The sequence below is a fragment of the Pan troglodytes genome, chromosome 9, assembly GCF_028858775.2.
Source record: "Pan troglodytes isolate AG18354 chromosome 9, NHGRI_mPanTro3-v2.0_pri, whole genome shotgun sequence".
Classification (NCBI taxonomy): Eukaryota; Metazoa; Chordata; class Mammalia; order Primates; family Hominidae; genus Pan; species Pan troglodytes.
Window position 1 is genome coordinate 26,503,274 of NC_072407.2, and position 24,145 is coordinate 26,527,418.

Sequence of the window (24,145 nt, forward strand, 5' to 3'; positions counted from 1 at the left end):
ATATTTATAGTTCGGCATCATCAAAAAGCAATTCCTTGCTTATTTGGGATTCGAAGCCCAGCCAGGTCTCCCTTGTGACTCATTCGGCATTCATCCGGGGATCTATGCTTGCCTGCCTGTGCAGCGTTCTCATGAATCCTTAATTCCTTTTGAACTCAGTAATGCCAGAGTCACTTTCCATCAACCCGCCCACTCAGCTGAATTGCGCCAGCCTCTTTTGCGCAAAGCATCACACTCCTGTTGTAAGATTGATTGGGTGTTGAGCCACTGCCACAAAGACAAAGGAGGTCAGATTCAGCCCCTGCAGTTTGATTTTAAGACCTGATGTCATCATCATCCTGACTTCCAGAACTGATGCTGATAAAGTTTTCTGACACCTACCTATATGTAACCCACGTCTTGTTGAACTAATTTTATTAGCACTTCATCACTGATAATGCAATAACATATTAATGACGTGTTGCTCTTACCCTTTGTCTGCAAAGCAAAAGAGTTGAAACTAAAATAACATGGTGAGCCAGATCAGTCTGATGTGTAGCCAACCCTGTATCGTGGCATCTTTCTTATTCCCTGACTGCTTTTCTCTGGATGACAGGGCAGGGATGGCTGGAGTGCTGGCCAGATGTCCAACACAGGGTACTGCTCTAGGCTCTAGGATTTTGCAACTCAGGAAACCAGCATGGCTACTCATAAGGGTCAGAATATGGGCAAGTCAGAGAGCAAGCTCAAATCTAGTCCATATGTCCATAAGTGAGCACAGAACTAAAAATGTATGACCAAGCCAAGGGATCAGGTGTAAGACAGGGAGATGGACTCAGCATAGGTGCAAGGGCAGGGGCAGGGAAGCTGGATTTCAGACAATTATGAAGAAGAGGCTGTTGTGATGGTGGCTTTCTATAATTGGTTACCCACAGAGTTGCATGTATTAGGTTGGCCTAGTTTAGAAGCACAAAGTAGAGGGTTGGTAATATGCAAAATACTAGAGAGGTTGAAAACTTACTTAGATAGTATTGGATTACATGACTGAGCTCTCCCCAGTGGCTCTTCAGTACCTGGAGCTAGAGGTAAGTCAGATGTGGCCCCTGCCTGTGTTCACCATCTGCACAAGGAGACAGGAATGTAAATAAAAATATTACAACACTCCCAGGATTGCTGGGATGTAATAGTCTCATTCTACCAAGAAGGTAGTAATAATGGCTGACATTTATTGAAAACTCACTGTATACCACCAGGCACTATGTTAATTGCTTTACCTATATTTCTCACTGTATACCACCAGGTACTATGTTAATTTCTTTACCACATTAAATTCTTACAACCACATGAGGAAGTGCTATTATTTATATTTTATAGATTAAGCAAATGGAGGCTAAAAGAATTTAAACAATAATCACCCAATGTTGCACAGCTAACTAGTGGTGAAGTCCAACTCCGACTTAGACTTTGACCTCTACATGAGTCTGTTCTGGGAGACACATTTTAAGATGGATGTTTGGAAATATAGAACTTGACAGGAGTGTTAAGAACGGTGTGGAGATGGGAATCCACAATCTATGAGCACGTCTCTCCTCAACCCCTTCCAATGAGTCGGCTGAGACTGAACATAAAGTGCTAGAGGGGGAGGTACATACTCTGGCTTCAGGTGTGAATGATGAATGGGTTATGGCAGACTGTTTCACTTGGTATAGAAGGAAAAGAGATTCATCTGCAGATTCCCAAACCACTTACTTGGCTCTGAGTGCCAGGTTCCTCTGGCACCTCAGCAGAATGTTGGGGTAACTGATAGATCTTGGGAAGTTCTGCTAGTGAACAACAGCTACAAAGCTAAGAGCATCTACGTCATGTTGATTTAGGAGAAGACATTTAATAGAACTGTCCACATTTGAAGAGTTGTCATATGAAAGAGAAAAAATAAATTTGTCCCTTGTGATTCTAATGAATGCAACTGAGACCAATCATTGGAGATGATAGGAGGCAGATTGCAACTCAGTAAAAAATTATTTTTCAACAACTAAAGCTAACAAATGCAGAAGCTTGTGGTAGTGTCAGTTCTTCATCACTAGAGGTATTCACACAGAGACCGTGTCACTTTCTGTCGAGAGGGGTAGTTTTCAAATTTTAGAATTCATAAAAATAATTTCTGGCATGGCAGCCAGATTCTGGCTCAGGAGGTCCTCATAAGCATCAAGAATCTCTCCTTTTAATAAGCAAACTAGAGGATTCTGATGCAGGTTAGAAATAGCAATCTGCAGATTGTGAAAGAGATAATTATTTTTAAAGGAGAAGTTAGATTCCATGATGAAGTTTCCATCCAGCTCTATGTCCAGACCATGTCGATCTATTTCTTCCCAGGGTTCCTGTTTTTTGTATAGTCTTTATCACATAATTTAATATTTTATTATATTTTGTCTCCCTCTTCTAATAATTTCCCTCATCCCACAAATATTTACTGATAATTTACCGTGTGCCAAGCACCATTCTAGGCACTGGCGAGACATTATAGAGCCAAGCAGACAAAGCAGCCTGACTTTATGGAGCTGATAAGCTAGTGAAGGGAGATTTTTAAAACCCCAAATATATCAGTTATTTTATAAATTTTTCCTCCATACAACCAGATGCAAACTCTTTTGGGAAGGACTCTGTCTTATTTAGTATTTTATGTAGTGTCTAGAACAATGCTCTGCAATAACAGGTACTCAAAAGTATATTTCAAAGCAATGATGGAACAATAAAATAAGAATACACTTGGAGAAAAACAGCAAAAATTTATATTTTCTGTTATAAATCAGGCTAATCTCAATGGTTTAACTGAGGATTTCTTTGTGCTTTAGGATGGAGAATTTTTGTAAGCCAAAGGACTTTTTTCTGCATTAATAGAAAACGTATCCAGAACAAGTGACACAAGCTTCTCAAGTTTTGCAGGTCACAGTCTTACAGCAGTAGTGAAAAACTGAAAGACATCCAGAATACAGATGACGAGGGTTCTTGACACACCATGGTATGAGACAGTAGCCAACAAACTATTTTTTAAAGGGCCAGGTTATTCAATATTTTGGGGCTGTACACTCTCTCTCACAGCTAGTCAATTCTGCCATTCTAGTATAAAAGCAGCTTAGAAAATATGTAATTGAATGGACATGTTCTAATAAAACTTTATTTACAAAAACAGGTGAAAGGCTGGATACAGCTCTTAGATCACAGTTTGCAGACAGCTGCTATAAGATAAATAGTTCAAAGAACTGAGGTGTTTAGCTGGCTGTATTAGTCCATTCTCACATTGCTATAAAGAAATACTTGAAACTGTGTAACTTACAAAGAAAATAGGTTTAATTGGCTCATGGTGCTGCAGGCTGTGCAGGAAGCATAGCAGCATCAGCTTCTAGGAAGGTCTCAGGGAACTTACAATCATGGCGGAAGGCAGGGAAGGAGCCAGGCACTTCACATGGCTGGAGCAGAAGAGAGATGTGAGGAGGTGCCACACGCTTTTAAAAAACCAGATCTCATGAGAACTCTATAGCACCAAAGCAGGAAATCTGTCCCCATGATCCAATCACCTCCTACCAGGCCCCATCTCCAACACTGGGGATTACAATTTGACATGAGACTTGGGTGAGGACATAAATCCAAACCATATCTCTTGAAGAAGACAGAAAGAGACCACCGTTACTATTTTTGGATATTTGAATGACTTTCCTGCAGAAGAAGGATTTGACCTACACTAGAAAAACGGAGGATTTATGTCTAATATTTTAATAGAATTCTCCAGGTGGTTATGAGTTTAATGAGTTTACCAGTACTGGAGGTGTTCAAGCAAACATTGGATGCCCACTTCTTGAGACTGTTCCAGAGCAGGCAAGGGAGTCTGGTGAACAATTTGATTAAACGTCCTTTAAGGTCCTTTTCAACCATGGGATTCTCTCATGAATATGAAGTTTAGTGAACAGAGCAGGGCCTAACATATGCCGAGATTGACACACAGACACAGGTAAATGATACCCCAGCAATTTCACATGTTAAAATTTATCTGTGGTAAATGAATGACTGAGTGAAAAGCAAGCTCTACTAAATGTTAGGTACCCATATTAATAAGCAGGTTAAAAATAGCCAGATTAAAAACAGTTAACATCAGGTAAATATCATTTCTATTTTCAGTGAGCTTGATTTACAGCCTTTTAAGATTATATCTGGGTTAAATGGATTGGTCATTCAAAAACTAAGTGGCTGTCTCTCAATCACATAGATTAAAAAGAGAGGGAAGACTCCATCCTACCTTTTAGAATTCAAAAATATTTAATTTTTTATCTTTTGGACTTCTTGTAAAATTTCTTTTTGTGCCTTATGATGTTTTGCATTAATGAAGTTGTAAATGCTAAAACAGCACAAATTCATCCTCACCGATGGATGTGTAGATCTATAAAATTAATAAACAATGATTTATTGGGAGCCTATTGCTCCACTGAAGAAACTGAGAACCAGACAGTGCCTGAAGGTTGAACATGACAAGGAGCTAAATGGTTTAAAATTTGTGGCTATCCTTAATATGCTACCCATGTGTGCCAATGAGGCAAATCTTCAGTCAGCTTGAGCCTGGTCTCCACCTCCCAGTGGAGGGTCAGAAGGGGTGAGTGATTCCAATCAATATCCAGTTGTTAGAGTAACAGCCATGTCGGTTCTGGATGGCTGACTGGGCAAAAACATGTTTGTTCTACTTAATGTGACAGTGTCTTGTCAAATTAACAGCCATGGTGGCAGGAACAAGCTTGCTTAATGGGTTAGAGTCAGTTCCACAGAGAATCTATCATCAACATGCAACTGAGAGGAATCCCAAACCTCATTACCAGGGTTTATTTGTAGATAATAACTGAAGGTATGCCATGTACTTACAACGGATTTGTTTGGTTTTTTTGGCAACTCAGTTTCATGGTCTTTATCAAGTGTTGCCCTTTTAACTCCCCAAAACTCTGTATGCTCATGCTTAGTCTGTGTTTAAATACACTAAGTAAAGTACAATATTTAAGCAGCTATGTTAAGATGTTTTAGCAAGATAGAATGATTATTTGAAATAACCACATATTAGATGTGCAGGGCAGTGGGGGAAAGGAAGTACTCCGGTGAGTGCTTTAACCCTGCACTTCATGGTGAATATTTAAATGTACTTTTCCTCCCTAGAGGTGAGCTGTTGTTCCAAAGCCAGAATCATAAACTGCCTGCCAGATTTCTCTCACAGTTAAATTGCATTTGGTCCATATAGTGGTTTTTAAAAATTGAAATGCTTTCTATCACTTAGAAAAAAGAAAATTTCACATGCAGTTCTAGGTGTTTCCTTTCAATGAAAAATTCAGAGAAGTCAGCAGCATAGGCCAGCTTTTCACAGGGCAGTAGTTTTCTGGAGCTGTGTGTTAGTTCATCTTCTCTAGATAGGCTAAGCATTCTCCATGGTGTCTACTGTGCCTGCTTTATTCACCTATGTGACCTAACCAGCCCCTTGAAACATTGAAATTTTCCATCTGTGATGAAAAAATTAAATCTTGATTTTTGAATCATACTCATAGATGAAAAATACAATATTATGGCATTACCATGTACAGATATTGTTAAGACACTGTTTGCTTCTTTCTTCCTCTAGTCCTCTAGTCCTCTACCAGTGCCTCCCAGTGGCCTAAACCAGCAGGAGCCATATGAAAAAGAAGTCTGGAAGTTGCTAGTCCTTCACAGGAGGATACAAGAATGGCAACGAGAAGATCTGAGGACTAAACTACGAGATTTAGGACGAACAAATCTAGGAGCCAGAAGATGTACCTACTAGTAAATGGTATGATCTTTAAAAAGTCTTGAGCCAACGTGACCTTCGGAATTTTTCATCTGTAAAATGAAATATTGGACTAGACGGTCCCTGAAACTTCTTAAAGTCCTTGATTCTACAGTGGAAGGGTTGGTACAGCTTTGATTTCATTGTCTGTTTATACCTGGCTGAATTCTCTCGTGACATGTGACTGTCCTTCTTAAGAAACTGACAGGCAACCAAGTAGCTGATTGTTGAGATATTGAAATGTTTCAGGGAATGCAGAGAATACAGCCTACCTGATATAAAGTCTGACAGCAACAACAAAAAATCTCTCTGGGCAATTTTATTTAATAATTAAAACAAAAGGTTTGGAGGAAATATTCAAATTGCCACTTTAACAAGAGAGGAACCTGTGGTGAGAATGCTTCAACTGTGATCTGGACTGGCATTAGAGCTAAAGAATCCCAGCCTGATGTGATAGTGACTCTGGCTGCTTTATGTTCCTCAGGAATCCCAGGATGCCTTTCAAACAAACAAATAAACCAAACAAACAACAACAAAGAAATATTATCTTTATCACTTACCGCAGATGATTTTCCCAGAATTGTTGGCTCAAATTTTAGAAGAAATTCTAGAAACTGATTCAACATAAAATTCAAACCTGCTAGCTCTTCATTTAAATCATGGAATCACTTGTTTGCTATTGAACCACATGTTGACATTGAAGTACAGATGTTTGATGATGAATTCATTCCTCTTTGTATAACAGCAACTACATGATAAGCCAGGGAAAATATGGCAGCATCTTTTATATCTTCATTTGTTTGAAACAGATAAAAATATTTTATTTTCCTTATTCTATGTCAAGTAACCCAATAATGAGAAAATCTAAACTTACTTTTCAAGGGATTTTTAAATTGTATTAAATTTGTAAAGGTAAAGCAATAAGTTAAATTCAACACACAGTTTGAAATATATCAGTTACGGAGCCAACTGAGATGTCAATCATTTAGTAGTTCTTCTCTCTGAAAATAGAGAACATTCAGAAGCAGATCCAGAAAGTTTCATTTTAACCTCAACTGGAACCAAGAACAGGAACTGAGGTTGCTTACTAGCAGATCATGATACAGTGGACACTGACATTCTTCCAGACATTAAATCATTTGCACTTTCTCTTTGACAGATTTAAAACCTGAGAAGTTAATTGTGGGAGCTAGTCCTGATTCACCCAAGATCAACTAGCAGTTGCAGGAACATTTTCACTCAAAAGCTTGAAAATGAATCAAGTTTACTTGTTAAGATGTCCAGCAAATAGCAAGATAAACATGGTAATATATTCAGTTTTAAATATATGTTTATATCAATAATATATTTAAAATAGCATACTTTAAGGCTACTGATGAAAATGTGAAGCAAAACGAAAAATGTTAGTTTGCAAGAGAAACTGATTTTATTTAATGGGTTATTTTACTTCAGTAAAATCTTGGTTATGCAAAATAATTGAAAAAAAATCTGAGTAAGCAAAGCTTTGATATGGCTAGCAAATAAAGTATATTTTTCTTGTACTTGTAGCCTTACTGTTGAGAATTTTAAGAAATGATGCTCCTTGTTTAAATTCAATTGGCCTTTAATGGGCACATAACACATGCTGGGCATTACAGTAGGAGGCTGAAAAGAATACCATAAATAAATAACCCCCTGGCTCTCAAGGAATTCTTAGACTCAATGAATAGAGTACATTGAACACAAGAGAATATATATATATATATTTCTAGAATCCTTCAGACTTATATTCAGTTTCAGAAAAAAAAAACGCATTTTGAGTTTCAATTTCCATTGCCTTAGCCTGAAGATGGAAGTGGAGAAGAACAGAAGAAGGATCACCGGCTTTAGAAGAAGTCTTGAGGATGAAACGAAATAATGTGTGTGAATGCTCTTAGCATAATATATGCTACTTTGCAAATGTCAACAGCATTAATATTTATTTATTTATTTATTGTATCTGTCACATGGCAGACATTATTATGTTGGCTATCTCCCCGATAAGAGCTTGTGGATGGGAAGGAAGTTGGATGTCACAGACTTTTTCTTAATTAATCAACCAAACATGTATTGTGTATCTATCAGAGTAAGACTGAACTACATAGGTTGAGTCATACAAACCAGGTTGCTCTGAGAACACATAGGAAGGACATCAAAACCAAATGTTGGGTGCCAGAAACGGATTTCTTAAGGAAACCAATATTTGAAGAATGAGGTGAACGTACCCTATGAATGAGGGTACGTTTTTAGACAGTTGTTCATAATTTAGAGCAGTTGTTTCTATGAAACAAATGAAGGAATAGTTGGTTTCAGAAACTCAGACATCAGTCAAATTTCTTTTTTTTCCCTCTTAATATGTAGCTAGTTTAATTATGCAAATAAGTGAAACAAAAACTAAACACAAATTTTAAGGTGCAGAAAAGCTTTTGCTCTGTTTGTACAGAAAAATCCAACCATTTGTTTTCTGGTTAAAAATAAACAGGTGTTAGTAAGAGAGTGCACAACCCATTAGAATTCCAAATGGTAGGGAAATAGAAGAGTTTTCCTGGTGGTGTAAATTGCCTCCCCCCACAATGTCCCCTGTCTTTCAAAACTTTAGAATTTGCACTGTAACTCTTTCACCAGTCATCAGTCAAATTTCTAAGATAGACCAAAAAAACCTGCAATTATTCATAAACTGAAATAGAATCCTTCTTTTATATAAAATTTTGTCACAAACTATTGGAATGAGCTTACCTAGTATGCATTCTATATATTATAATTATTGAGAAATGGAATCTTAGCACCTGTCTGCCAGTGTTAAATGGCAACAAAGGAGCATTTAATTCATCAAAAATGTACTGAGTTTCTATTAAATTGATAGAGCTGTCAGAGGATGAGGGAATATAAAAGAGATTTCAAAGTTGTCTCTTCTCTAGGAACTTACAATCTACTGGGAAAGACATAGATACATATGCACATAACTAAGCAATTAGGTTTAAAATAGAATACGTACAAGTGTTATACAGATCAGTAAAGTATGGAGCATTTAGTTTTACAATATGTTAAGGATTTAGAAGTAATAATAGAACAAACTATGAAGATAAACAGTGCTAGTTTAACACTGTCTCTAATTCTCCATTTGGTTCTGGATATTTAAAATCACTTTAAAGCAGAATTGTTTGTATGCCCGGAAGTCAGAATATTGACTGTCTCTTTCCTCTTCCCGTTTGTCTTACATTTTTTACCATCAAAGCTTTTCTGCCTATGTTCTTGGATTTTTATAACCCAACAAAACGATGTAAATTACTCAGCGTTCTATAAGAATCACCTAATTTAGGATCTTCAAATTTGAGACGTGGATCTTAGCTGAAGGGCTAGAGAGCATTTAAGGTGTTCTTTGTATTGGATGTCATGAAAAATATATTACTTCAGAAAGAATAACAAAAACTTCAATTTCTGCTAAACCTTTCAAAGAAGAGATGTTGTGAATCTATTAAAACCTCAGTTAAAACTCTGACTCTTGTGTATGTTTCAATTGGTTCTTATCCCATTCTCTCTTTGGTTCACACTTCACCAGCCACACTGGCTTTCCTTCTGACCCTCAAAAAGCAGATCGTTATTTCTTTACTCCTTAGACTCTTTATCCTGACTGTCTCCAACTCCTCCAGATCTTTGGCCAGTTAGCTACTTCTCATCATTTAGGTTTCACTCCAAACGTCACCTTTTAGAGAAATCTTGCCTGACCATCTAGCCTTTTGTGTCATTTGTTTTCAGGAACAGGTAAAAGAAAATGTGGTTCAAGTTTATGTTAAGAGCAGGAAATATGAGATCCTACAAGAGGAGATCCTGAGATCAGGTGAGTTTCAGGTGATTGGCTTAGTACCCTAACAGGTTCGTTCCTTTTTTAACTCCAGCTTCCATATCATCATCTTCCTCCTAAAGCTGGTTCCCCCTTCATGATGGTAAAAATGATTTCAGGGAAAATCTGGGCCACAAGGCTCCTTGTTAATACTATAAAACTATTAATTTGTTATGGCTCTTCCATAAAAAATAATTTTTTTAAACTTTCTCAGATGCCTGCAGTAAACTGGTTTCACATTTTATTGACTGGAACTGGGTCACGTGATTATGCTTGAACCAATCATTGATAAAGTAGATGGGAATAATTTATAAATATGAGATAGGAGTCATCACCAATTGAACTGAAGTCCTTCTCCAAATCATGTATTGTTGTTATTCATCAAGAGATGATGAAGTAAGTGCTGGAGATTCAACCAAAATGTCTACATTTCCCTCAAATATAATATTATTGTCTTTTCGAGTTTTTACACTCATCACAATTTTAAGTTATATATTTACATGTGTTGTTTTATATATATATATGTATATATATAATTGTCTGCCTTGCTATCATAATAAAAACATCATAAGAGGATAATTTTTGTCTTATTTAATGATGCATTTTTACTTAGAAAAATAAAATGATGCTCAATAAAATTGCTGAATTAGAGGATGAACTGGAAACATCACATCATCAATTTCTTAGTCTCTAATAGTCTCCTGACTTCACAAGGATGAGAAACTTTGAGAAGTTATTATTAACTGACTTTTCCTTCTTATCTCCTAGAGTGTCTTACATTCCTAGGAGGCCCCAGTTACTGGTGGAGGGTTCCTAAACAACAGTAATTTTATCAGTCTTGGACACTTTTGAAGTAGGCTTTGAAGGATAAATAAAATAAGTCATTTTTAAAAAATAGAAGCACAAGAGAAGATGAAAAGGAAATACAAATTGTAGGAACACATGATGAAATTGCATGAGGTATTCTAAGAAATGAAACCAGTCTGGTGTGACTAAATCTGGGAGCTTTAGAGTGACTGGGGCAGTAAGGCTGGGAGGGAAGCAGTGAAGCTGACCTACAGATAGTCTTTCTCAGTCATGTCTATGGTTCTGATTGGCTCTAATTATCTGGTCACTGGTTTATTGACCTCAGCACATTTATAATTTGTTTTATATTAAGTCACCTTAAAAACCTCTTATTTATGTATACTTGATATCTCAGGTATAGTTTACCTTTTGACTTGTTTGTAAACTCATTAATAACACTCAATAGTTTTACTATGTGTTAGAATAAAACATAACTGACCTGGATATAAACTAAGCTTTAAGAAAGGATCTTGAGTGACTTTTTTTTAAAACCACTTATCCTCAATCCACATGGGAAACACATGGTCATATTAGTAAGATAATACTGAATAAATGAAAGACAGAATGACTCAGAAAACCTGTCTCTTTGTTTTTTGTTTTGTTTTGTTTTGTTTGTTGTTGTTGTTGCTTTTTAATCAGGCTTCCCCTTTACTCATGTGATCATAGAAGAGTGTCGCTGAATCCTTTCTAAGTTTGATTTCCTCATTGGTCAAGTGGGGATGATAAAGCTAATGACAATTGTCGAGAGATATATGTCAAATGAGGAAGACCCTTGGGAAAATGAAAATGCTACAGAAATGTATATAATGGGGCTGGACATTATTCTGAAATCAGAATAATAGAAGCAAAGATGAGAAGAGGAAAAGGTTAAGATTGTACATTTGGCGCCCAAATGGGAAAACCTAACTCACATTTTTTTTTTTTTTTTTTTTTTTGCCTATCTTGAAGATTTCAAGCTGCACATACACTCTTAAGAAACAAGTTTCACATTTCACTGTAAGAAATGGAGATAATCAGCTGAGTAAATAGTTATAAAGCTCCAAGCCCAAAGACTTCTACAATTTCAAGATTCTGTGTTAAGTAAATATTTCTGAGTTGGAATGGACCTCTTTGTAAGCAGAGATTATGGAGATTTATAGCCTATTTGAGATTCTTGTCTTTCTCTTCCCATCTTCACTTGAGAGGGAATAAAGAAATTATCTTACCTTAATATAAGAAAAAAAGTCACCGCATCAGGGCCCAGGAAACTGTCCACTCATTACTTATGTAACCTTGTATTTACTCATAGATTCGGTTTTTCTTTATAAAATGAAGGGACTATATGAGATAAACCCTGAGATTCTTCTGTTCACTAAAATTTCACAGTCCTTAAGCATCCAGAGGAAATAGTGAATTTGAATCCCAGGTAACTTTCCCTGATCACACAGCTGAGTCCCTTATATTTGCAGTATTTGGGGGAATATCTGTCAGCTTCCACACACATTTCTACAGAATTCTTTTATTCTGGTTTTGGCTGACTTACTTCGGGGAGTCATTTTGCTGGCTAATTTAGGCCATGTCCTATTACCCAGCTGGGTGATAATAATAACAGCTACCACCTATATCACACTACATGCTGGGCACTATTTTAAGAACTTTAATATATTAACTGATTCAATCTTCATAACAGCTTTATGATGCAGACATTATTGTGATGCTTATTTTATAGATGAGTAAACTGAAGCAAAGTGTGGTTATGTAATTTGTCTAAGTTACACTGCTATTAAGTGCCAGAGTAGCACTTCAAATCTAGACTGTTTTATAACCCCGCATACGTGTGCTAAAGTAATAAACTACACTCAGTATGGAGGGTAGAAGGAAAGATGGCAAAAAGAGGTCTACAACTAGAAGGAACAGAGCCAGGCTCCCAGATCATTATGTCAGGTATACAAGGACAGGTAAGCGATTTAAACACATGTGGGCAAGTGACCAGAATCTGAGTTCTATCCCATAGGCCAGTTTACTCTTGGAACTTTGTCTTTGGGATTGCCTGCCAAAAATGTGACTTTAAATATAAAACCAACAAAATGAAATCATTTCTTGGAGAACGTTTCTGTGGTTCCCTGCGGCATGCCAAGTTCACAATATCTGTCTTACATTTTCAAGCACATGTGTTGTAGTAATTTTATGGGGTAATGAGTTGGCTTCCATTAAAGATATTTTATTTTTACAGGGGCTGGGGCTGGAGAAACATTATGTGGCAGGCAGTGAAATATCTTGCTTTTTCAGATTGCTTTAACTAATCATCTCAGGTGGATTTTCCAGGAACTCTGGTTTTTAACCATTTGACCGCTATGGATTTCAGTGGGCTATGACTGAGGCTTTGAATATAAGACCATGGAACATAGTGGTAAGGAATGGAGAAATTCAGGATTTGGTGGAAATAATAAGAGTAGAGTGGAACAAATGAGGTACTTTCATTTCAAACTGAAAACTTGAATGTAATTTAAGTGCATTCCTTGGATTCAATAGAAAATAATTTAACATGTGACAAGAGCTAACAAATGTAGGCCAGATATAATTTATCAAAGCTAGCATAGTCTCCCATTCCAGTTTATCACATGGAGGATGCTGCTAGTTATCTACCCAATATCTAACCTCTCCTTCTTTCTTATTGGCAGAGACCCAGTTTTACTACTAAAATATTTTATTCCCCATATTACCTTACAAAAAAAGAGTTGGAGCTGTGACACATTTTTGACCAAAGAGATCTATTTGGAAGTTGACTGGGATTTCCTGGAAAGCAGCTTCTTCTCAATCCTCCTAACTGGTGAGTGGGACATCAACAGCTGTCTTATAACTATGAGCAAGAAACATTAGTTATGGTTAGCCACACAGAAAGATGGAGAGGTCTAGATTCTGGATTCATTGTGAAGCTGCTGTAGCTACATGTAACTACTCAGGCACAGAATTTTTTGTTTCCTAAAAAAAATATATATATATATATATATTTGTACGTGTACACAGTTGCCTAATTCTGAGCCTGTTAGAAATACTCTCACTGTGCTTTTTCCTGTTACCCACGCCCTTCCTGTGGCCTCAACTTAGGAGTTGACAGGTTTCCACCTAGTTGTGCCTGTGCCGAGGGATCGAGAGGGCTCATTCCTTCCATTGCAACTGCCATTCTTGATTATGATGAATTTTCTTGATGTTCTCAGAGAAAGAAAAGGAATGTAACCTGAGATATGATCACTTGCAACAATCTGTTTAATTTCAACATAATAAAGATATTAGTCAGGGTAAAAAATGAGAGAGAGAGAGAGAGAGAGAGAGAGAATTTTACTTGAGAGGGCAAGAGAACATGAAAGAGCTTGGTGCCTGATCCTTCTTCCATATTGGGGTACAGAAAATTCCATGGATATTCTGATGGAAAGAAAGCTGTATAAGGCTGGTGGCAGCCTTCAGCATTCTGGTAATGGAATACAGCCCCATTCTCCATTGGGTAAAATGTCTCTGAGGCTAAATACCAGTAGGATTTGAGATCTCTGGTCAATAAATACTATTAGGGAATTTTGACAGAACTTTGAAGGGAGAGTTCAAGAAGTACCAGAGTTAAATGGATGTAATTCACACAGTTCATCTGGTATTACCAAGAAAAGACAAGCTTGAAGCTGAAGACCTTCATGTTGAGGATGGCATATTAGAAGCTGAAGAACTGCATGTTGAGGGTGGCATATTAGAAAGGTCTTTGATGGCATTGTTACACTTAAACAAAATGACCTTGGGCTTCTTTTTGCATGAGTCAAATAAACCCTTTACTTGTTCAAGCCACTGTTGGTTGGGTTTCCTATTATCTGGAGCTGAATTCATTTCATACTACTACATCCCCTCTTCTCTCTCAATACACCCACTTGGTGACTGCTCAATAGATGGTTGGTATGTCAGGGAAAGATAACTGGGTGAAGGACATACTTCATGATAGAGGAGTTTGACTAATTGTCTAAGCCTCTATAATCTCTACTTTGTACTTATGTTTGTTAGTTTGTTTTGTCCAAAAAAATTTAGGCTGATTATATTTGGATGTGTTCTATAAATATCAGTTTCTTTATCAGTTTGAGGTGGGTTGTGACCTTCTAAGGAAATGGGGGCATTTTGATTTTCTAAAGACAGTTCAAAGAAGGTAGGATGAAAGGCAGAGAAAAAGGAAGGTGAAACAAAGATAGAAACAGTAAGCAATTGTGCAGGAAAGATATGCCTTTCATGCTGTTATGGTTTGAATGATTGTTCCCTCCCAAAGTCATGTTAAAATTTAATTGCCATTGTACAGACTTAAGAGATAACTAGGCCATGGGGAATTACTGAAGGTTGAATGCCTTCATAAAAGGACTTTCAGGTGTGGGCTCTTTCTCCATCTCTCTCTCTGTTTTGCCCTACCACCTTCCCAACATAGGATAGCCCTATCCAACATGGCATAGCACACCAAGAAACCATGTGCCAGATACCAGCACCTTGATATTCAACTTTGCAGACTCCAGAACTGTGAGCCAAAACATTTCTGTTTATCATAAATTACTCAGTTTGTGGTATCCCGTTATAGCAGCACACAAAACAGACTAAGACACATGGTACAAGTCATCATGTCATCTTATTTATTTATTTAAACAGTTCTTGAGCCATATTTTCTTAAAACTGCCACACAAAATTAGAAATCTGATACCCAAAATGGGTAAAATACCCTACCAATAAGTGTCAGAACCAGATTTCATATCCAGATAGTCTGATTCTAACCATTCACATTTCCTGTGACCTTTGCCCAAGGAAGAGACATTATCTTTAGTACACCAGACATGAACAAAGCTACCCTTTGCTCTGGGAGCTGGGGGGATTATATCAATATCTACCAAGGCCATTTGCTATACAAGCAGCCTTGAAAATATAATGGGGAACAATGGCAGCCAGTGCCTTTGTTTGCAAACAGTATAAAAATGAGAAAGATCCATGGATAACAATGTCCCCAAAGCATTTACTTTTTGAATCCTCCTTTTCTGATTCTTCCAGAGTCTTCTGTCTCACACACTTCTCAGCACAGTTCCATCTTTGTTCCCCTTAATTCATAGGTGCCTGGGGACTTTCATCTTTTTACGTCTTCTTATCATCAGAGAAAAGTTTTTGAAGCTCATTTTAGGCAATATATATATATATAATATACCTTCTGCTGTAATTCTAAGTTCCCTGAGGCCCTCTCCAGAAGCTGAGCAGATGCTGGTGCCATGCTTCCTGTGCAGCCTGCTGAACTGTGACTCCAAATAAACCTCTTTTCTTTGTAAATTACCCAGTCTCAGGTATTCCTTTACAGCAACATAAATGGACTAACACAGCAACAGAAGCATAAGCATTCATTCATTAGCTCATTTATTTATTCAGTGTTTATTGTGTAATTTCTACAGGTTGAGCATCGCAAGTCTAAAAATCCAAAGTCTGAAATGCTCCAAAATCAAAAATCTTTTGAGTACATGATGGTTAAAGAAAATGTTTACTGGAATATTTTGGATTTGGGATGCTCAATCAGTAAGTATAACATAAACATTCCAAAATTGAAAAAAAAAAACTGAAATCTGAAACACATATGGTCTCAAGCACTTTGGATAAGGGATACTCAATCTCTGTATAGAAAGTACTAAGTGCTTTCCTTTGAGAGAGCGTAAGTTTTAGTAAGCCAACAAAGGAGTACTTCAGATACTGGTGAGTCTAAAGAAGTAAAAAGTATTAATTTCACTGGGGGTGAGATTTGGTGCTTTTACATTTTATGGTCAAGAAAGACCTCATTTAGAAAAATGAAGTTTTACCTAAAAACTCAAAGGATAGAAGAATCATCATAAAAAGAACCTGAAAAATAATATTTCATAAAAAAAGAGAGAATGTGTCTCTTTAAGTGAAAAGACCCTGAAAAATAAGCCTTAAATCTAAAGTGTATACTAGGTGAAACTGCTAAAGTTGTACACCAAACCAGTCAAATCTTGGAAATTTCATATTGGACTTGGAATATTTACATTTTACTTAATGGTTGAAAATCCCAAATCCCAAATGCTATGATGAGCATTTCCTTTATTGTCATATCAGTGCTCAAAAAGTTTTGGATTTTGAAGCATTTCAGATTTGGAGTTTTCAGAATTGGAATGCTCAACCTAGAAATGTTAACTGACATGCAGTTACTGCTGTTAAGAATTATGTGTGTTTCTGAGTATTTATTTACTTAATTTCATTGAAAATAAGTTTACAAATTCTGTGTCAGTAACTTTGAACTTGTTTCAATGCATAAAAATGTAAGCATCGCATACTTTTTCAAGGTTTTCTTTACTAATAGTTTAAAAGTTTGAAGAAAATGGCTGAATGGTTTGCAAAACTCTGAGAAACTACAAAAAAATAGTGCAACTTTACAGGGCAGAACAAATAACCTATTAGACAAAATGAAACTCTACAAGGATAATAACTGGAAATTAAAACAGGAGAAAGCAGATTATAAACAAATAAAAGTTCTAGATGTCAGCAATCTTTAGTCAACATGGAAGCATTTAACGTAGGAAATACGTGTTTCAATTGTGGTTTCTATAAGGCTAAATACTGGAAGTAAACTATTGCATGAATAACTGCTAAGTTAAATTAAGAATATGTATTTTACCTCTAGAGACAGCTATTTCATAATCTATTGTGCTAGTATTAATTCTATGTGTTAATTTGACTGAACCATGAGAACTCAATATTTGGTTAAGTATTTCTCTGGGTGTGTCTGGGAGAGTGTTTCTGGATGAGAATAACATTTGAATCAGTAGACTGAGTAAAGTGGATTGCTCTCCCCAAAGTAGATGGGCTTTGCTCAATCCGTTGAAGCCTTGTATAGAACAAAAATGAGTGTTGTTTCTCATTGCATGTTGAAAACATCTATACATGTGGTATAAAAGAGTATTTAATATGAAATCTTATATTGTTTGTAATTTTAATCTAATCATTTGTTTCAGAAAGGAGAAGGAAATAGATTATTGACATTATTGACACATTCTCAAGTGTTGTCAAAGTTGTATTTACAAACACCTATGTATCCCTTCTTAGTGATTCATGAACACAGAAATTCCTTTGAGAACTGATGAAAGCTATGAACACTCAAACAACCTACAAATGTTTTCTTGCAGTTTCAGTGCTTCACAGTAACCCTGAAAGTAGTTCAAATATCTCAGTTTAAGAACTCCCACTTATTCCTCAGAATAAGTCTTAGAAATAAATATTCTTATACCCTTCTATCAATTAAAAAATAAAACATTAAAGAAGTAAAATAATTACTTGCCCAGGTTCACATAGCTAATGAGAAGCAATACTGAAACTAAATTCAGATCCACCTGAATCCAAGTTTGGTCACTTTTAATCATATCATACTTCAAATCTAGTTTTTCAGTTTTTGTTTTTATCACTTAATATCTGACTTTTTTAACTTGCAATTCAAGGAAGTTAGGAAAAAATCTGCTTCTTACTGTTGTCCTACAGCAATTATAATTTGAACTTTGACCCCTGTAAAATGAAAATAGAATGATTAAAAATGCCTATCTGCTAGAAGGTTTTGACGTTTGAAAAGAATGCCTCATTAGCTGACACAGAAAGATACTCCTACTGCATGCGTTACTTCTATTTCACAAACTGGGCACTGGTGTTATGGTCTGATATAGCTATAAGGTAAAAAGGTTTATGGTAAGTTAATTAAGTTCAGGGTTTGGCCTAAGACATAAACTGCCTCTAGATGCAAAAGTGTATCCAAATTGTATGAAATTTTAAGTAGCACAATACAAATCTAAAAGCTCAATGAAACTCTCAGAATGCAGATGGAAATGATGTTTGGCTTGGGAAATGGGGCCAGGTCCAAAGGGATTGTGAAGACTTTTGGGATTTGAGAAAGCATCATAGTGGCATTAACCTTTCCACAGTCGCTTAAAATTTTCTAATTGAAATATGAATGTGAAAGAACATCTCATCGTCTATGATTTTTCCTTTAAGGGAAAAAGTCTGGAAGGAAAATTTATAAATTAATGTAATTGTCAACATGCAATTTATTAAGAAAACAAATTTACATGTTACCTATATTATGATATCTAGTGTGTCCTTGGTCGTTAATGAGAACTGTATATGCATTTGACTTCTAATTGGCCACCAGAAAAGAGTAATGCTTAAACATATTTTTAATTTAACATTTGAAAGAAATTAACTGTATAGTTTTGAATCAAAACAAAACAGTGCTAAAAAAAAAAAAGATGCCATATAATGAATGCTTCCATAAGAGAAAGTCACCACTGACTGTGTAATTTCTCTTGAGACCAAGGGCTCATGATCAATAGCTCATTTCAAAATTGCTTTTTTAAAAAATGACCAGAAATACTTGGAAAATAAGCAGGTCATTTTCAGAAAGGAATGTGGCATATGGAGAAGGAGAAGGAGAAAGTGCAATGATTATGAACACCTACACTATTTACTTCCTTATATGCTTCTTTTTCCTCACAGCTTTTTTAAGGTATAATTTTTTTTTTTTTTTTTTGAGACAGAGTTTCACTCTTATTGCCCAGGCTGCAGTGCAATGGCACAATCTCGGCTCACCGCATCCTCTGCCTCCTGGGTTCAAGCAATTCTTCTGCCTCAGCCTCCCAAGTAGCTGGAATTACAGGCATGCACCACCACACTCGGCTAATTTTGTATTTTTAGTAGAGATAGGGTTTCTCCATGTTGGTCAGGCTGATCTTGAACTCCCGACCTCAGGTGAGCTGCCCACCTCGGCCTCCCAAAGTGCTAGGATTACAGGCATGAGCCGCTGCACCTGGCTTAAGGTATAATTTATAACATAAAATTCACTCATTTTTAAATATACAATACAACGACTGTTAGGACATTTATAGAGTTGAGCAGCCATCACCAAAATCTGATATTAAAACATTTATATCCTTCCCAAAAGTTCCTTTGTGCACCTTTGTGATTAATTCCTAGTACCACAACTAGCTTCAGGCAAACACTGATCTATTTTCTGTCTCTATAGACTTGTCTTTTCTGGATATTTCATACAAATGTAATCATACAATATGTAGTTTTTTGTGAGGGGCTTCTTTAACTTACCATGGCTTTGAGATTCTTCCATGTTGTGGTATAGACCAGTAGTTTTTTATGGCTATTATTCCATTGGATAGATAGACCACATTTTGTTTATGTATTCACTAGTTCACAAACATTAAAATTATTTCAAGTTTATAGCCACTAGAATAATGTTGTTGTGACATGCACATAAATGTCTTTATATGTGTAAAATACATGTGTAAACATATATTTCATTTCCTTTTGGTAGATAAGTAGGGGTGGAGTTTCTGGATTGTATTTGTAATGGACTAAATTGTGTTCTGCCAAAATGTATATGTGACTATATTTGGAGATAGCATCTTTAAAGAGTTAATTAAGGTGACACAAGGTCATAAGAGTGGGACCCTAACCCAATATGACTGGTATCTTGATAAAAAGAGGAACAGACACTAGGAAGGCATGTGCACAGAAGAAAGGCCATGTGAGAGCACAATGAGAAGCCCAATGTCTACAATCAAAAAGGCATCAAGAGAAGCCAAAACTGCCAACACCTTGATCTTGGACTTTCAACCTCCATTACTTTCAGAAAATTAATTTCCATTATTTAAATCTCTTTGTCTGTAGTATTGTTATGATGGCTGTAGGAAACTAATTCAGTAAGTTTATGATTAACTTTTTAAGAAACCACTAAACTTTTCCAAACTGGCTGTACCAGTTTTACATTTCCACCAATATGTGGGAGTTCCATTTTCTACACATTCTCACCATTAATAATACTGTCTTTTTTTTATTATAGACATTCTAGTGAATGTGAAATGGTATGGCTTTGTCGTTTTAATTTGCATTTCCTAATTATATGGATCATCTCTCATTCTTTGTTTGCCTCCCCACCTGCATGCACCAAGGAAAAACCACATGAGGACATAGTAAAGGCAACCAACTGCAAGCCAGGAAGAAAGCCCTCATCAAAACCAAATTGACCAGAACCTTGATCTTGGCCTTCCAGCCTTCAGAACCATGGGAAAATAAATTTCTGTTACTTAAGCAGGCTAAGGTGTCTTGCTGTGGTAGTTCAAGCTGACAAATATATAGATTAATAGAAGATAGCTAAAATTAGACTCCACACCTGCATGTGGAATAGGCTGAGTTTGGGTTGCTAATTGGAGACTTTTTCATACTCTAAGACCCAATCAGAGTCAAGTTTTCTTGCTTTTTTATGGATTAGTTGTTTTTAGTCTCACTTACATGAAGGAGGCTAAGCTAATGCTCTTCTAGCTTTACTCAGGGCCCCAAGTTTCAGCTTTAAACCACTGTTTTTCTATCCCTAAGAAATATACCCTAAGTACTAGATTATAGGGCCTATATCAGGGTTTTCTCCTTCCTATGATGTTACAGGGTTAATAAAATTGCTTACCTTTTTCTTTTGAGTTCTCTCTTTTTTTTTCTAAAATTTGGGATTATTACTTATTTTCCTGAGTACACCTATTCATTTGTGTGCATTTGTTGTTGCTATTGTTAACTTCTACTATAGTGGGTTTTTGAGGGGGTGAGGAGTCTGTGTTGGATATGTTATTCATGTTGCCAAAATCAGAAGTCTCTTCTTACATATTTGCGAATATACATTTTGTGCAAAATTAGCAATAAGTGCAATGCACCTTCCCTGGATCATTATTGAAAATTCAATGTCTAATCCTATTACAATCAGCTTGTTTGTTTCATTAAATTCAAAACCTGTAATAATTTCCATGAACTGAACATTTATGCTCCCCTAAAATTCATATGTTGAAATCCTAATTCTCACTGTGATGTGGTATTGGAGATGGAGCCTTTGGAAGGTAATTAGGACATTGCAGTAAAGCGCTCATAATCAAATTAGTACCCTCATAAGAAGAGACATGGGGGGATCTTCTTTCTTTGTGTCTGTGTCTCTCTCTTTTTCTGTCTCTATCTTTCTCTTCCTCTCCTCCTGCCATGCGAGGACTCAGCAAGAAGGCCACATGCAAACTAGGAAGAGGGCTACTGAGGTTTATTAGAACCTAACCATTTTGTTACCCTGATCTTAGACTTTCCAGCCTCCAGAACTGTAAGAAATCAATTAATATTTTTAAGTCACCTAGTCTATGATATTCTGTTATTGCTACCTAAACTGAGACAGAAATTATTACCAAGAAACAGGGTGCCACTATAACAAATACATAAAATTGTGGAAGCAGTTTTGGAACTGGGTAATGGGTAGATGCTGGAAGAGATTGAGGTGCATGCTAGAAAAAGCCAATATTGGGATGAAGGGAATATTAAAGATGAATCTGCTAAGTCCTCAGAAAGAAAGGAAAATAACTATAGAGAAAGGGCACATCTTGAAGAATACAGAAAGTTGGTAGAAATATGGATGATAAAGGCCATTCTAGAGAAGTCTTAGATGAAAATAAGAAACATATTATTGGACAATGAACGAAAGTTGTTCTTTATTACAAAGTTTCAAAGAACTCAGCTGAAATGTGTTTGTATTCTAGCGTTTTGTGGAGAGCAGAACCTGTGAGTGATAGAATTGGCTATTTAGCTGGAGAGATTTCTAAACAAAGTGTTCAAGGAGCATCTTGGTTCCTCTTGACTCCTTATAGTGAAATGAGAGGAGAGGGAAATGAATCGAAGATGAGATTGTTAAGCAAAAAGGAACCAGAACTTAAAGATGTTGAAAATTCTCAGCCTATCTATGTTGTAAAAATGAGAAGGTATGTCCACAAGAGAACACTAAGGGGGTAACTGACCAACATTTTGATAAGTTGATAAGTGATGGTATGAACCATGAACCTAATCAGCTATCTCAGCAGAGGCCGGGAATAGAGATGGGTTTATACAGCAAAGATACAGCCAATTTGAAGGGACAGAGAGAGTGGAATCACAGCCAATTTGAATTAAAAGGGACAGAGAGAGTGGAATAAATGGAAATAAAGGAAGACTTTCAAATTTCTTAGCTTCTACAGGACAGAATGATAAAACTATTCAGCTGTAAATTTGTAGTATTCTTCAAAAAAATAAATAAAAAGAAGAAGAAGAAAAAGAATTACCCAAAGGCAATTCAGAGAGCATCAGGTTTTGACAGAGCAGAGCCCCAACAGAAGCCATGGGGGCAGGGATTTCTGAAGCTTCAGGGGTATGATCCTTTTCTGGTAGGGAATTAAGATACCAATTTACCATCTAGCATTGTATAACTGAGGAACTCCTCTTTCTAAAGAAGCAAAAGCAAAGCAAAACTCCCCTTTGAGAAGAAGCAGAATTTTTCTAAACTAATGAAGAACTTTTAAAATTAGATTTATATCAGCTCAAAGAATGTAGCAAAAGTAATTGTTCCTTTATGGAAATCACTCTTTTATTGATGTCTTCTTAGGCAATTTTTTCTGCTTCCACTGAATTGCAGTCAATTACTCCCTGGTCTCTGAGCACTGCTAATAGGTAGGGGAAAACTGAAGAATGGATATAAGGAGGAAACTCAAGTCATAAATATGCCAACTGAATGTAAGCAGCATTAATTACAGGCACTCGTAGATGACAGAATATTAAAACTCCAAGCTGCTAGAGTTTTAACCTACATTCACTCTTGCATTAAAATATTTCACCATGTACTTTGGCAAGATCTGTATCACCTTACTCTGAAGGTATCTAGAGTTGGAATATCAGACTTGAGAGTCCGACTCTCAACCCTCTCATATATTGTGTTCTGTTGGGAGGTTGCCATTTCTCACACAGTCTGCTCACCAAATGGCAAGAGATGGTTAAACTGATATTTTCTTAAGCTTTTACGTTCTCCTGGAAGTGGTCATTATAGATTTATATCATACTGCACTTACATTATAAAACATATAGAACGAACGATTTGTTTCACCTAAGTCAAACTTTAGGTGGGTAGTCCTCATTGTATAAGAATTCTTGAGGATGACATAATTCAGAGGGTAGAGGGAGCAGAAATCATATGAGCTTGATTGATATTCAGAAAGACAAGAGCTTTGTCATTTGTCATTGTATGAAAACATCAGGTTCCTCACCTGTAGAATTGAGATACTGTCTCCCTCACAGGATTGTCATCAGAATTAAAAAATAGAGTAAATGTATTGAGCATTGAGGCCAGCCCTAAGAGCTCAATAAATGTTAATTTTCTCCTCAGCTTTTCTAAAATTTTGAATTAATTCACAGAATTTTACAACTATAAAGCTGAAAAGAACTTTGGACATCTTTGTAACACTTATTACTGGTGTGGAAATAGGGTAGGAGATATTGAGTTGGTCACGTTCGTTTAGAAGATGGCTTAATTAAAGCCCCACTTCTGATTCCTTCCTAATATTCAGCTAAAGACTGATGGCTTTCTGCTTTTCTTCTTCTTGTTTAATGAAAGGGTAAGTCTATGCTACCTCTGTGATATCAAGGAATTGTCTTTTTCTGTAGGATTTTAAAATCTATAATTTGCTGTTCATTATATTTGTTTGCCTTGTCATTATCTCCAGCCACTTGTCTGTACTTTTCCTATCTCTGTACTGTCCTTGTCATGCTGCTTG

At 36.3% G+C, this 24,145-nt stretch overlaps 1 long non-coding RNA gene across 4 annotated transcripts in view; it reads right to left on the reverse strand.

Moving 5' to 3' along the window:
• Positions 1-24,145, reverse strand: part of LOC107967041 (uncharacterized) — a 41,225-nt gene that overhangs the window by 16,309 nt on the left and 771 nt on the right. For 2 of the 4 annotated variants that reach the window (XR_008538007.2, XR_008538005.1), the window contains exons 2-4: positions 13,217-13,353; positions 6,370-6,557; positions 1,001-1,099 (exon numbers count right to left, since the gene is read on the reverse strand). This is a non-coding gene — a long non-coding RNA (uncharacterized LOC107967041). The remainder of the gene's footprint in view (positions 1-1,000; positions 1,100-6,369; positions 6,558-13,216; positions 13,354-24,145) is intronic. The other 2 variants (XR_001707207.3, XR_008538006.1) reach the window with 1 other exon arrangement.